Source organism: Aegilops tauschii, chromosome 1 (assembly GCF_002575655.3).
Source record: "Aegilops tauschii subsp. strangulata cultivar AL8/78 chromosome 1, Aet v6.0, whole genome shotgun sequence".
NCBI classification, from domain to species: domain Eukaryota; kingdom Viridiplantae; phylum Streptophyta; class Magnoliopsida; order Poales; family Poaceae; genus Aegilops; species Aegilops tauschii.
Window position 1 is genome coordinate 58604784 of NC_053035.3, and position 15334 is coordinate 58620117.

Here is a 15334-nt window from a genome sequence, read left to right on the forward strand (position 1 = left end):
TCGCTCGGACTTAATGGGGGAAGAAAACATCTTCCATAATTTCTTTTTTGTTCAATTCTGGACAAAAAAGAAAAGGAAAAAAGGAATTTATAGGGATAGTGTTACCCCCTATATCCTCTAGTTTATATTGTAGGAATAATAAAACAATTTAGCAGTCTGACACACTTACGTCCTTGAAAAGTAAATAATTATTATTGTAGTCGTAACCGTAGAATAGGATCCTAATCAAAATAAATACATTTGGTTCAGGCGCTATTAGCATGGTAAGAAAAGATTTTTTTTTACAGACCAGAGGGGCTATCTAAATCCTAAAGTAAAGGCGAGCGAACGAAGTAGAAGTACCAACGGCTCAGTGTCATGAACCTTCTCCATCTGATTCAATAGGGGGGAATTAGCCTTCTTGTCAAATGGCTATCCTTGACAAAGGGTACCATTTATACCATAATCTACAATGTAGCGGGTATAGTTTAGTGGTAAAAGTGTGATTCGTTCTATTAATAACTGAATTTGAAATGATATACTTAAGGCATCCTTAAGTTTTTTATTTTTATATTCCGATGAAAACTTTAGTTCTTATAAAGGATTAAATCCTTTTCCTCTCAATAGCATATTGAGGAAGAATATACATTCTGGCGATTTGTATCCAAAGACTAATTTAAATTGCATCCAAAATAAAAATAGGATTATGAGTACAGAGTCGCGAAGCATAATTTTGCATTGGATTAAGTATTCCTATTTTGAAAATATGAGTAAAGGATCTATGGATGAAGATACAAAAAAGTTGATTTCCAATCGTAACTAAATCTTCTTAAAATTAGGAATAAGGAAGCCAAATAGCTAAAAAAACGATAGTTTTGGTTTACTAGAACCATCCGCATATTGTTTCAGCTCGGTGGAAACCCAATTCTTTTCCTCAGGATCTCTTGAATGAAATTAGGGAACGAAGTAAGTAGATTAGATGGATTTAGATAGAATTTCTATCTCCTACTCTATAAGGATCATCTAGAAAGCGGAGAGCTTTGGTTCCATTCAAATAGAAAAGCTGACATAGATGTTAAGTGGTGAGAATATCCATAAAGGAGCCGAATGAAATCAAAATTTCATCTTCGGTTTTGAATTAGAGACATTAAAAATAATCAACCAACGTCGACTATAACCCCTAGCCTTCCAAGCTAACAATGCGGGTTCGATTCCCGCTACCCGCTCCATTCTGTATAAAAGGAGTATTATATTTGTCTAGACATGTTAGAGGCTTGTATTCAAGCCTTTTTTGTCCACCAGTTTCTGGTACTCTAGAGCGGAGTAGAGCAGTTTGGTAGCTCACGAGGCTCATAACCTTGAGGTCATGGGTTCGATTCCCGTCTCCGCACTTAGCAGTCTGTATAAAAGGACTATTCTATTTCTCTAGATATGGTAGAGGGAAGTATCCATCCCTATTTTATTCATTAGTTCCCGGCCCTAGAGGGCAAAATTGAGAAGTTTGCGAAGTCACTTGCCTTCAGAAAAAGAAGGCGCAAGGCTTCTCCCTACCCTGCAGAAAATAGAAATGAAACGAAAGGGACAGTCTACCTCTCCCTTCCCTTTAAAAAAAGTTTGCCCGTTGTTTGTCTCAGTTAATACCCAATCTTTGGAGCTCTGTTGGCGAGTTCTATTTCTGCCTCTGGAGCGCCCTCTTTTTTTGAGTGGGATGCAAAGGAAGGGTAAGATAGTAAGGGATACGGCACTAGACTAACACCTAATTAATACTTAATTTAATATAAGTAGTTAAACAGTTAACTAGACTAAACTTTTTATCGTAGTACTTTGATAAATTAAGCAGGCGAGCGGCGGGAATCGAACCCGTATCTTCTCCTTGGCAAGGAGATATTTTACCATTGAACTACGCTTGCTACGGTATATATTTTATAGCGTATATCCGCCTGGGTCGACCTTCTATGCCTGGGTCGACCGTTTCAAGTCATTTTCTATTATATTAGAGTTTTCCTTTTTTATTATCTGTCAATGAATATTCTAATCGGAATGGAATTTCATAATACCAAAAGAGAAGAGCTAGCAATTCGGAATGCAAATTGCATTTTAATACGTCTCACTATTCTAATTTTTTAGAAGAAATGGCCTTTATTATTTCTTTTTTATGGGGTTAATAAATATTAACCAAATTTGATTTAAGAAATGAGAGAATTCAGAATAGCTACGAGAATGACTAGTCCAATCCATAATGATGTACCGGAAAATACAACATTTTTATTATTTGACCAACCATCAGGAGAAGCAAATACAAGTGGTACACTAATTACTAAGACTGAGGAAGTCGCAATTAATGCAAAAACAGCTAATTGGAAAGCAATAGTCATATGTCTAATCCTCCAAGCTACCATCAAATAAAGTTGACTACATATTTGATCCCTCACTTAAACCAAAATTGTAAAAAAAAAATACAAGAAGTAGGAGGGGTTTAATCATGAATCCATTGATTCTTCTCTTTAATTCAAATTTATTACTTAAACCGCTTTTTTATTTGGGTATGGGGTGAGAAGAGATTATTTACTCTTTATTTCACAAGCGGGTATAGCGGATCCTGTATCTGTGTATACAGTATAGAGATATATCGAAAAGGAACTTGTATCTGATATCTTTCTAGAGGCTAATAAATCTTTTTTTATATGGCTATGTTCTATTTGTAGGAGTAAAATAAGGATTAGGCTATGGAGAGATGGCTGAGTGGTTGATACCTCCGGTCTTGAAAACCGGTATAGTTTTAGGAACTATCGAGGGTTCGAATCCCTCTCTCTCCTTTTGCTTATTGAATACATTTTTTCTTTCCTTTTTTTCTGTCCCTTATCTTTCTTTCATAAAAAGGAATGGATGGCTCGGCTAGATGGAATAACCGAGCAAGAACAGAAAAAAGTAGAACAGGTATAAATAAGAAAATCTTAGTTAAGAGGGTTCATGTAAAGAACAGGTTCCAAATCACGATCGATTCCCTTTTCAAAACCTGCTGCAGCAGCTCGGGCTCTTCCTGCATGCCATAAATGGCCCACAAAAAAGAAGAATCCTAGAATGAGAAGTTGATAACCAACTTCTAGGAGAGACATAATTAACTGCATTGATCTCGGTAGCTACGCCACCCACAGAATTTAAAGAGCCTAAAGGAGCGTGGGTCATATATTCTGCTGAGCGTCGTTCTTGCCAAGGTTGTATGTCTTTTTTCAACCTACTCAAGTCCAAACCGTTGGGACCCCTTAGAGGTTCTAACCATGGAGCACGAATGTCCCAAAAACGCATAGTTTCCCCTCCAAAGATAACCTCCCCAGTTGGGGAACGCATTAGATATTTACCTAAACCTGTGGGTCCTTGAGCGAATCCCACATTAGCTCCAAGACGCTCGTCTCTAACTTGAAAAGTAAATGCTTGAGCTTGAGAAGCTTCTGGCCCGGTGGGTCCATAAAACTCACTCGGATAAGCTGTATTATTGAACCATACAAAACAACAAGTGATAAAACCAAAGACAGATAAAGCAGCTAAACTATAAGACAAGTAAGCTTCTCCAGACCATACAAATGCACGGCGAGCCCATGCGAAGGGTTTGGTTAAAATATGCCAAATTCGGCCAAATACACAAATAAAACCCAACCTGTAGCGACCAGACCTCAAACAGTCTGTGCTGCTGTGCACCAGTGTCATCCCTGGATCAGTAATGCTGACACGCACAGTACAAATGGAGGATTTATAACAGAGTAGCAATCACACACTTATTACAACGAATATCTTAAAAGAGAATAAGTATGATAAATATGGCTTAAGGCCATCTAATACGATAACAGCGGAAGACTTGGAAGATAAGTGAGTCCATCAACTCCAACGGCATCACTGAGTATAAGACCACGACCTAAAGGCACCTTACTCGTCGTCTGAAAAGTCTGCAACATGAAACGTTGCAGCCCGAAAACGGGTCAGCACATGGAATATGCTGGCAATGTAACACATAGAGAGTAATGAACATAATAATACTATACTACATGCATATATGGCTGGTAGAAAGCTCTATGGTTACAGTTTTGCGAAAAGCCAGTTTTTCCCTACTACAAAGGAATAAATTTTATTTAACTATCATGGTGGTTGTTAAACATTGAGATGGTTGACAGCATCTCAATCCCAATTAAGTATCATCATTAACCCAACAATATTAATTAAAGTAACATGGTGATGAGATTCACATGATAATCCAAGTACTAGATACTCAAGATGTCCATAACCGGGGACACGGCTAACCATGATTAGTTTATACACTCTGCAGAGGTTTGTGCACTTTTCCCACAAGACTCGATCGCCTCCGCTGGATTCTCGCACTACATGATGTTTGAGAAACGGATGACCGAGACATAGTCTTTCAGAAGCGTTTGCACCTTACGATGTGATAGACCGTACCACCTACATCCCCTACATCTGCTAGTCTACCACTGTAAGAGTTCACACAACTTAATCAACTATGCTAGAGCCCATAATAGCTTGCGGCTGCACACGGAAGTTTCTAGCATGAAAAATCTCATGATCCCTTTGAACCTGGGTGGCGGTCCAAAAGAAAAACAGGCAATCCTGGAATACCCAGGTACCTCAATCCACCCAGATGTGAGTTTTAGTTGCCACCTTAAGTAAACCATTAATTAAAAATCTCACATCTGTAGTGAATATCTCTCAAACCCAATCCATGTCTACAAGCATAGCATAGCAATATAAGCAAACGTAGAAGTAACTCCCAAGGGTTTGATAATGGAACAGGTGATAGGTACTACCTCATCTACTTCCCAATTCCCACAGTTTAATTAGATCCTAACCATGCAATTGTTTGAGGATTGATCTAATGCAATAAAACTGGGTAGTAAAAGAGGTATGATCAAAGTGTTACTTGCCTTGCTGATGATCCGTGAAACCTAGAGATTCGAAGTAGCAAGCGGCGCACTCCGGGGACGGGGTGAGGGAGAGGCGGCGGGGTAGGGGCGTATATAAGGAGGGGGAGCCTGCCTTGGGGAGGGGGCGACGGGCGGCGGCGGGTCTCGTCCCCGATCGGGACTCAGCGGCGCCGGTCTCCAGGAGGGAGACGGCTCGCGGGGGGGCTGGGCCGCGCGACTGGGGTTCGGCCCAGTCGGCGCTCGGCGTTTTTTTTAAATAGTTTCGCCGAATCTAAAAAAATCGCAGAAAAATAAATAAAAATCCAAAAATGCTAAAAACAAATTTTTCCCGTCTAACTAAAATAATTAGAACGAGATGAACATTTTCTTGGCCCAAAAATGTAGTTTTGAAAACGTGCAAATTTTTTAATGCAATTAAAATTGCCAATAAAATTCGAATAAAATCCAATATTTGATTTTAATATTTTTCCTCCAATATTTCAATTATTTTGGAGAAGTCATATTTTCTCCTCTCATTTATTTTAATACGAAATATTTTTCGGAGAGAAAAATAATTAAAAACAAAAATAAAAATCCTTGTTTCATTATTGGATAAAAATCAAATATGAAAATCGAGAAAATCCCCAACTCTCTCCGAGGGTCCTTGAGTTGCTTAGGATTTTTCGAGGATTTGCCGAAAATGCAAATAAATATGCTATGCAATGATGATCTAATGTATAACATTCCAAATTGAAAATTTGGGATGTTACACAACCATACATGCCCACCAATTATATCTTCTAAATCATCTACACTAACAATCCACCCTTCTCCACCAAAAGGATATTTCAGTAAATAACCAAATATAACAAAGGGACTAAGGGTCAAATTGGTAGTTTTTCTTACATCCCCCCCCCCCCGGGGGGGGGCCAGGTATCATATACACCGCCAAAATAAAGAGCCTTGAGTACTAGAAGAAAAGCACCTAGACCTAACAAAATTAAGTGAATACCCAAAATTGTAGTCTTTTTATTTCTATCTTTCCAGGCATAACCAAAGAATGGAAAAGATTCCTCAAGAGTCTCGGGTCCCAGAAGCGCGTGATAAATGCCACCGAAGCCTAAGACTACGGAGGAAATTAGGTGAAGTACGCCAGATACAAAGTACGGAAAAGTATCTAGAACTTCCCCCTGGCCATACTCCCCAACCTAGAGTAGCTAAGTGTGGAAGTAAAATAAACCCTTGTTCATACATGGGCTTTTCTGGTACGAAATGGGCCACTTCAAATAGGTTCATTGCTCCGGCCTAGAATACGATTAATCCGGCATGGGCTACATGAGCTCCAAGCAGTTTACCGGACAAATTGATAAGTCTGGCATTCCCAGCCCACCAAGCAAAGCCGGTGGTTTCTTGGTCACGACCAGCTAAAACGAAAGTTCCATTAAAGAGCGTTTCCACGTGGTAGAACCTCCTCAGGGAATATAAGATTTTCATGAGGCTGATCCTGAGCTGCCATCCACGCACGAATACCCTCGTTTAAAAGAATATTTTTGGTGTAGAAAATCTCAAATTCAGGATCTTCCGCTGCACGGATTTCCTAGGAAACAAAGTCGTAGGCACGTAAGTTCAGAGCCAAGCCAACTACGCCAATAGCACTCATCCATAAACCGGTGACGGGTACAAATAGCATAAAGAAATGTAACCAACGTTTATTGGAAAAAGCAACACCAAAGATTTGGGAACAAAAGCGGTTAGCAGTGACCATGGAATAAGTTTCTTCAGCTTGAGTTGGGTTAAAAGCACGGAAGGTATTTGCACCATCACTGTCCTCAAATAGAGTGTTTTCTACGGTCGCTCCATGAATAGCGCATAGCAGAGCCGCACCTAATACTCCGGCAACTCCCATCATATGAAATGGGTTCAACGTCCAATTATGAAATCCTTGGAAGAAAAGGATGAATCGAAATATCGATGCTACACCAGAATTGGCAATTTTATTTACTCTGACTCTATGTTCCCCTTAGTGAAATATTAATCCTCCTTTTTTCTTTTTATTACTATTTCCTCCGCTTAATGGATAACCATTTGCTACCAATATCCAGATTGCCCCAGTGGATAAATAAGGAATACAGAAACAAAAACAGGAATTGGACCAGAGAATGAGATTGCATTATAAGGCCGCAATTGAACAGACCGAGCAAGTTCAAATTGGCATAACATGAAACCTATTAGTGCAAAAGCCCCGTGGAGAGCTACAAAAGTCCATAGACCGCCTAATTGACACCAACGAGTAAAATCTCCTTGTGCTTTGGGCCCCCATAGTAGCAACAAAGAGTGTGCTAAACTATTGGCAGGGGTAGAAACTGCCGCGGTTAAGAAATTACAACCTTCCAAATAGGAACTAGCCAATCCATGGGTATACCAAGAAGTTACAAAAGTTGTCCCTGTAAACCAACCCCCTAAAGCGAAATAAGCACAAGGAAAGAGCAATAGGCCAGACCATCCTACAAAAACGAAACGGTCCCTTCGTAACCAGTCATCCATAGTATCAAATAGATCATTTTCTTCTTTAGGAATTCTACCAAGGGCTATAGTCATAGTGATCCTCCTATTCAATTACTTCAACCATTTCCGCGCACCTCATATCCCTTTCCAAGGCATATGATAGTTTTATTATCTGTAGACGATTTCTTTGTCGTTCAATGCCCTTTTTCAATGGACTCGAAGAGAGAAATTTCCCATTTTTATCTATGGAGTCACAGTCACAACCGAGGTCGTGGTAAATCCATGAATTTGATTCGATTTGTTTTTCTTATACTATTTGTTTTTCTTATACTATAGAAATAGAAATAAATTGTTTTTCTTATACTATAGAAAGAAATAAACCTTTGAATTCAGCATTATTCCAAGACTCCTATTTCAAAGTCTATCTTTTAAGGGAAAAATGAAAATAAAAGTAACCCTTCTTTTCCAATTCCCTCTCTATTGCATGGGTGGAAGAACTAAAATAGAGGATTCTGAAGAAAAAAATGGACCTTCGAAACCCAATTTTATGTGTAGCGCAAAGGAGTTGTGATTTCTTCTTATTCCAATAGAACATCTAGTAACAAGAATATGAAATCGTAAATAGCGAAAAATTCTTGTCTTGCGCGGTCTAAGTCTAAGGAAATAAAAAAAATCGCTTATACAATTTCATCTACATCAAATTTATATATCAGAATAGTGGATAGACGCATCATTAAAGGAGTCAGGTCTACTTACTTTATGCTTCTTTCCAATTTTATGGTGGCTTTGTTAAGAACCCTTTTTGCTTTCTTGATAAATAATCGACAAAAAAGCGTTTTTTATATAACCTGCTTGTTTTATTATAATTATAACAAGTCATATATGGAAATGCTCGCTAAAGAGAAAATCTATTTGATTGTCTCTCGGCCAATATCGATTTTTAGAAAGAAAAAACAAGAATTTTCTTATTTTTTTATTAACATTAAGAAAAAAGAATATAATTAAAATGGAATTGGCAATATAGTTTTTATAGACTTTTGAAAGAAAAAAGGGGGTTTTTTGCAACCGTTATTTCTTATTTCTTGCCTATATCATTTCACGGAAACCTTTCGCTTTGGAACATGGAGAGATGGCTGAGTGGACTAAAGCGGCGGATTGCTAATCCGTTGTACAATTTTTTTGGACCGAGGGTTCGAATCCCTCTCTTTCCGCCCCCTTGGATCATTTGGGACTTTCGAATTGGAAAGAATTCTGACCCCCGGATTTTCTCATAGATAAATGTACAAAACAAATCCAATATGAAAAAAATCTGAATTTTTACTCCTCGCGTCCAGGATTCCGTCCTGGGTCATTAGATAAGAATACAAAGATAAAGAGTGAAACAAAGAATATCACTACTGTATAAACAAAAAGTTTGAGAGTAAGCATTACATAATCTCCAAGATTTTTTTAAGGAATAGATTACCAGTTTTTCCTTACCACACGGATCCACTAGGATGGTTTTTTTATACCTAAAAATGCAAAAAAGAATTCTTGAAAAAAATTGCAAGAATTCTTTTATAATAAGCACTCTTATCAATAGCAAAAATAGGGTTAGGTGGTTAGGTATTGTGTAGGTACCTTTAGGTACCTGCTCAACCTAGGTGCTGGGGAGTAGAAAGGCTGATCCAAATTTATTACTGTAGCTACCCATTCAATGTAGAAGAATTTAAATTTTAGAATCGAAGGTTCATAATATAAAAATATAAAACTTCTCGGCTTTTACCCATTTTTAAATTTTTTTTGGAATGAACACATCATTCAATTTGGCATAGAGAGTACTAAAGATTTCATCGAAAACTTACAGCAGCTTGCCAAACAAAGGCTAATAGCAAAAAGAATAGAGCTATAACAGGCATAATATCCACGATTGGACTGAAAATAGCATAAGCTTCGGGTAATTTGGCAAAGAAAAAACTAGTAGGATAAAGAACAGAATTAAAACAGATACAGGTTAAACTAAGTATATTAGGCATAACAAGCATTTCATTCTTGTAGAGTAAATAATTGGATTTTTCTTGAGTTATTTTTTAAGGGAAAGAAGGAAAAGGCGGATTCAAAATCTTTTTTCTTCGGACTTTCCCAAACACAAAATACCTCCTTGTATTCGCACTCTCAAATGAGAGTGGAATAAATTCGACTTTCATATAATATCTTAATAGAATTCCATGTAATGATCAATGCATTTTTTTGATTCTATATTATCCGCATGTGTAGAATACTAGCAAGAGAATATCCCTCCTTTTTTATGTAATTGAAATGGTATTGACGAATAACAAATAAACATACTAGTGTTTATTAGTGTCGCATAAAACCCAAAATGGGGTGTGGCCAAGTGGTAAGGCAACAGGTTTTGGTCCCGTTACTCGAAGGTTCGAATCCTTCCGTCCCAGATTGTTTCTGATGAAACAAACGGTGAAATCATATAGTATTCCGTACGAGACAAAAGTTTATTAAAGAGAATAATGATATCTTATTCTTTCTCAGAAAACATAATAAAGTCTTAAGTGCGGTCAAATTGACTATCTTTATTTTCATGAAAAAATGGGATCTATCAAGCACATTCAAGATATGCCTACCATAAAATCACTTAGTCATATTTTTTTCTTCCTTTTGGTATTCGAGTTGAAGAAGTACGAGAATTCTATTACTACCAAAAACTTTCAATCTTTTCATTGGAATAGTTTATTTAGTTCTTATAGTTAATTGTTTTTGGTACTGAAGAAATATATTACTACTAGAATTCTAATTCTAGTAATTAAATTAATTAAACTTTTTTGGAGGTTGATAGTTTATTTATTGACGAAGAGTCAATCCTTCTTTTCTCACTTCAAGATTGATCATCTCGAGCCATCCGTTGTGGGTGGAAATTTAAGAATAAATAAGTTTTAAGCAAACTTGTTTAGTCGTCTTTTTCAAACGATGTTTAATTCATATGATAGAATTTTAATATGGGTTTAAATAAATTGGATCTTCGCGGAGGCTTCCCGGATAAATACTTACTTTCTTTTATCCATATTGCTCCATAGATAGCAAGTTTTAATTAGTATAGAAAAACTAAACCAATGACTATTCATGATTCCATCCATATTGGATCAATTCTCTATACCACTTTGCAATGAAAAGAGGAATGTTTGTTATGGTAAAACTTCATTTAAAACGATGTGGTAGCAAGCAACGTGCGACTTGAAGGACATGATCGATTGTGGATTTTTCTATCCATCATTTTCCATAGTAATGAAAATGCTCTTGGCTCGACATAGCCTGTTCTATTCATTCCGAACCAAATTTGCATTGGGTTTAAGTAACATAGTACACGATGGAGCTCGAGAGGACAGAATTCTTTTTATCAAGGGAAAGAATCTAGGGTTAGTGAAAACTAATAAATTAGGCCAACTTTGTCAGTCTATGCTTAATATAGAAATAAATCGAAAGGTTAAAATAAGAAGAAAGTCCAATAAAAGTATATCAGAATCAAGCCCTCTTATTAGATTTCTATAGAAGAGATAAATGCTTTATCGAAGGAAATAAGAAAAAAGGGTATGTTGCTACTCTTTTGAAAGAAAAAATAGGAATTCCCGAAGTAATGTCTAAACCCAAGGATTTCACAAATCAAAGATAAAGGATTCCAGAACAAGTAAACACAATTTTCAATTGTCTCAACAACATAGTTGGATCAGAATAAGGAATAAAAGTCAATTCGTTCGAAATGAGACAAAGAAAAGAGTTTAAAGACGACTCAAAAAATTTGGAAGGATTTTGCTTTCGAAGTTTGTCAGGCAAAATTAGCCCACTTGAGTCATGAGTATAAATGAAATTTGTTTTTTCTGTAAGGAAATTAATGCACGTCATAGTCTATTTCTATTATTATCGACAGAAATTCGAATCATTTTCTCGAGCCGTATGACGAGAAAACCTCCTATACGTTTCTAGGGGGCGTTGTTTATCTACATCTATCCCAATAAGCTGTCTATCAAATCTTTGCAATTGATGTTCGATCTCAAAGAGAAGGAATAGATCTTCAAAAAGTAGGTTTTTATGATCCGATAAAGAATCAAACTTGTTTAAATGTTCCAGCTATTCTCTATTTCCTTGAAAAGGGTGCTCAACCAACAAGAACTGTTTATGATATTTTAAGGAAGGCGGAATTCTTTAAAGAAAAAGAAAGAACTTTGAGTTAATTGAAGAACTAAATGAACCAAACAGTAGGATAGGAGAAGATTATTAGTATTCCTAGTTGTCTAATTATTTAGACACAATTTACCTCTTTTTTAATCCTATTTGGATTTATATTATATCGTGCCAATCCAACATAAGCCCCTATTTTATTTACTTTTTCTATCTAGTTTGTTTTCTTACCATTGTATTTCCATTGACAAAGGTCTATTGAACAAATAGAATTTGTAGATAGATGGGTCTCTTTATCCTCACTCCATATTCAATTTTTCTACCTACACTTCGCTCAAATGATAAGGGTGTTCCTCTTGCATGTATTCTCATACAATATAATATATATATTTTTTAATAAAAATCACTAAAAATAAGGAGAATTTGGCCATCGTGATTAGGGTCGCTCTTTTTTTAACTTTACTTTAGTGGAATTTAACCGGACCTGTTCGTTTTGGCATTTGAGTGTTTTTCATGGTCGATCAAAAAATCTTTTGATGTCTTGCTAGTTCAATGTTTTGATAGAAGCGTGCGGTGTAATTCCATTGATTTTTGGATTTCGATCGTATCTAAGATCCTTTTTTTATCTGGGTTGCTAACTCAATGGTAGAGTACTCGGCTTTTAAGTGCGACTATGATCTTTTACACATTTGGATGAAATAACAAATTCTCCAGACTCTTGGTAGAGTCTAGAAGACCACGATTGATCCTCAAAGGTAATGAATGGAAAAAATAGCATGTCGTAATAAAATCAATCTTTTTTGAATGGAATCCAAAATTACGATTTTCTGGGTCTAATGAATAAATGGATAGAGCCTGGCTCCAATTCTGGTAAAATAAAAAGCAACGAGCTGAACTTCCTAATTGGAATGATTCCCCGCTCTAACTAGACGTTAAAAATAGATTAGTGCCGGATGCGGGGAAAGGTTGGGTTTTCCTATGAGTGGACCCTTTATTTTTTGTTTTTTTAGAAATCCTAATTATTCTTGATTATGGATTGAATAAGGGATGTTATGGATTGAATGTGTAAAAGAAGCAGTATATTGATAAAGAGGCTGTATTCCAAAGTCAAAAGAGCGATTGGCCTGCAAAAATAAAAAACTTGTTCTGTTCTTTTTTTATTAGAACAAACATAAACTAATTGGGTAGAAAAGGAGCAGAAAAAGATCTGTGGATTAGACTCCCTTTCTTTCCAGGGTTTGTATTAAAAATGCAACACCCTGTTCTGACCATATTGCACTATGTATCATCATTCGATAAACCGATAAATGCTTCTTCTCTCTGATCAAGTAGAAATACAAATGGAAAAATTCGAAGGGTATTCAGAAAAACATAAATCTCGTCAACAATACTTTGTCTACCCACTTCTCTTTCAGGAATATATTTATGCATTTTCCCACCATTATGGATTAAATGGTTCTGAACATGTGGAAATAGTTGTTAGTTGTAATAACAAGAAATTTAGTTCACTACTTGTGAAACGTTTAATTATTCGAATGTATCAGCAGAATTTTTTGGATAACTCGGTTAATCATCCTAACCAAGATCGATTATTGGATTACAAAAATTATTTTTCTTCCGAGTTTTATTCTCAGATTCTATCTGAAGGGTTTGCGATCGTTGTGGAAATCCCATTCTCGCTACGGGAATTATTTTGTCCGAAAGAAATAGAAATACCAAAGTTTCAAAATTTACACTCTATTCATTCAATATTTCCCTTTTTAGAAGACAAATTTTTGCATTTGGATTATCTATCAAATATAGAAATACCCTGTCCTATCCATTTGGAAATCCTGGTTCAACTCCTTCAATACCGTATCCAAGATGTTCCATCTTTGGATTTATTGATTCTTTCTGAACTATTATTCGAATTGGAATAGTTTTAGTCCTTCAATGAAATCCATTTTTTCAAAAAGAAAATAAAAGACTATTTCGATTCCTAAATAACTCTTATGTATCAGAATATGAATTTTTTTTGTTGTTTCTTCGTAAACAATCTTCTTGCTTACCATTAGCATCTTCTGGAACTTTTCTGGAATGAATCCACTTTTCTAGGAAGATGGAACATTTTGGGATAATGTACCCTGGTTTTTCTCGGAAAACCCTATGGTTCTTTATGGATCTTCTTATGCATTATGTTCGATATCAAGGAAAGGCAATTCTTGCATCAAAAGGCACTTTTTTTGAAGAAGAAATGGAAATGCTACCTTATCAATTTCTGGCAATATTATTTCTGTTTTTGGACTCAGCCGCGAAGAATCCATATAAACCAATTAGCAAACTCTTGCTTCGATTTTATGGGGTACCTTTCAAGTGTACCAAAAAGTTCTTTGTTAGTAAGGAATCAAATGCTGGAGAATTCATTTCTAATAAATACTCGAATGAAAAAATTCGATACCATGGTCCCCACTACTCTCCTCATAGGATACTTATCAAAAGCTCAATTTTGTACTGGATCGGGGCATCCTATTAGTAAACCCATTTGCACAGATTTATCAGATTGGGATATTCTTGATCGATTTGGTCGGATATGTAGAAATCTTTTTCATTATCATAGTGGTCTTCGAAAAAATGGACTTTGTATCGACTAAAGAATATACTTCGACTTTCATGCGCTAGAAATTTAGCTCGTAAACATAAAAGCACGGTACGAACTTTTATGCAACGATTGGGTTCGGCATTTTTAGAAGAATTTTTTATGGAAGAAGAGCCAGTTTTTTCTTTGATGTTCACCAAAACAACTCTTTTTTTCTTTCTGTGGATCACACACTGTGCGTATTTGGTATTTGGATATTATATGTATCAATGACCTGGTCAACCCTCTTAATTAATCATTAGACGAAATTAAGAAACAGGAAAGGGTTGATAAATGATCAAGAAAAAACTTTTCTATTTTTCATTCTGAAATGTTCTTTTTATTATAATAAAGAGTAGGTGAATCAACTTACTAATTAAAAAATTAGTAGAACTTCCTCTTTGGAATAGAAATTGGCTATTTCTACATAGGGAAAGTCGTGTTCAATGAAAAATGCAAGCACGATTTGGGGAGGGATTTTTCTCTATTGTAACAAGGAAGAATTATCTACTCCATCCGACTAGTTTCGGGTTCGAGTCCCAGGAAACCCATATAGAAAAGACCCATCAATGTTTTTAACTTTGACTCACTTCATTTACAAATACAAAATTATTGGTTTGGTTAATTTAGTTATATGGATAGCTAATCTTTGGGCTGACTTAGTTGACATTGGTATATAGTCTATGTTATACTGTTAAATAACAAGCCTTCTATTATCTATATTCTAGTTAATACGTGTGCTTGGGAGTCCTTGCAATTTGAATAAACCAAGATCTTACCATGACTGCAATTTTAGAGAGACGCGAAAGTACAAGCATGTGGGGTCGCTTCTGCAACTGGACAACTAGCACTGAAAATCGTCTTTACATCGGATGGTTCGGTGTTTTGATGATCCCTACCTTATTGACCGCAACTTCTATATTTATTATCGCCTTCATTGCTGCCCCTCCAGTAGATATTGATGGTATTCGTGAGCCTGTTTCTGGTTCTTTACTTTTTGGAAACAATATTATCTCTGGTGCTATTATCCCTACTTCTGCGGCGATCGGATTGCACTTTTACCCAATTTGGGAAGCTGCATCTGTTGATGAGTGGTTATACAATGGTGGTCCTTATGAGCTATTTTTTCTACACTTCTTACTTGGTGTAGCTTGTTATA

At 36.2% G+C, this 15334-nt stretch overlaps 2 long non-coding RNA genes and 1 other non-coding gene across 3 annotated transcripts in view; 1 reads left to right on the forward strand and 2 right to left on the reverse strand.

Moving 5' to 3' along the window:
• LOC141041546 (uncharacterized) overlaps positions 1-15334 on the reverse strand; it is a 116194-nt gene that overhangs the window by 49772 nt on the left and 51088 nt on the right. The window lies entirely within an intron of this gene.
• Positions 1961-8302, reverse strand: LOC123496959 (uncharacterized). Its single transcript, XR_012201865.1, has 3 exons — positions 6982-8302; positions 5665-6892; positions 1961-3634 (listed from the first exon to the last, which is right to left on the reverse strand). It is a non-coding gene; the product is annotated as an uncharacterized lncRNA (long non-coding RNA).
• TRNAS-GCU (transfer RNA serine (anticodon GCU)) lies at positions 8518-8605 on the forward strand. Its single transcript has one exon. It is a non-coding gene; the product is annotated as a tRNA-Ser (tRNA).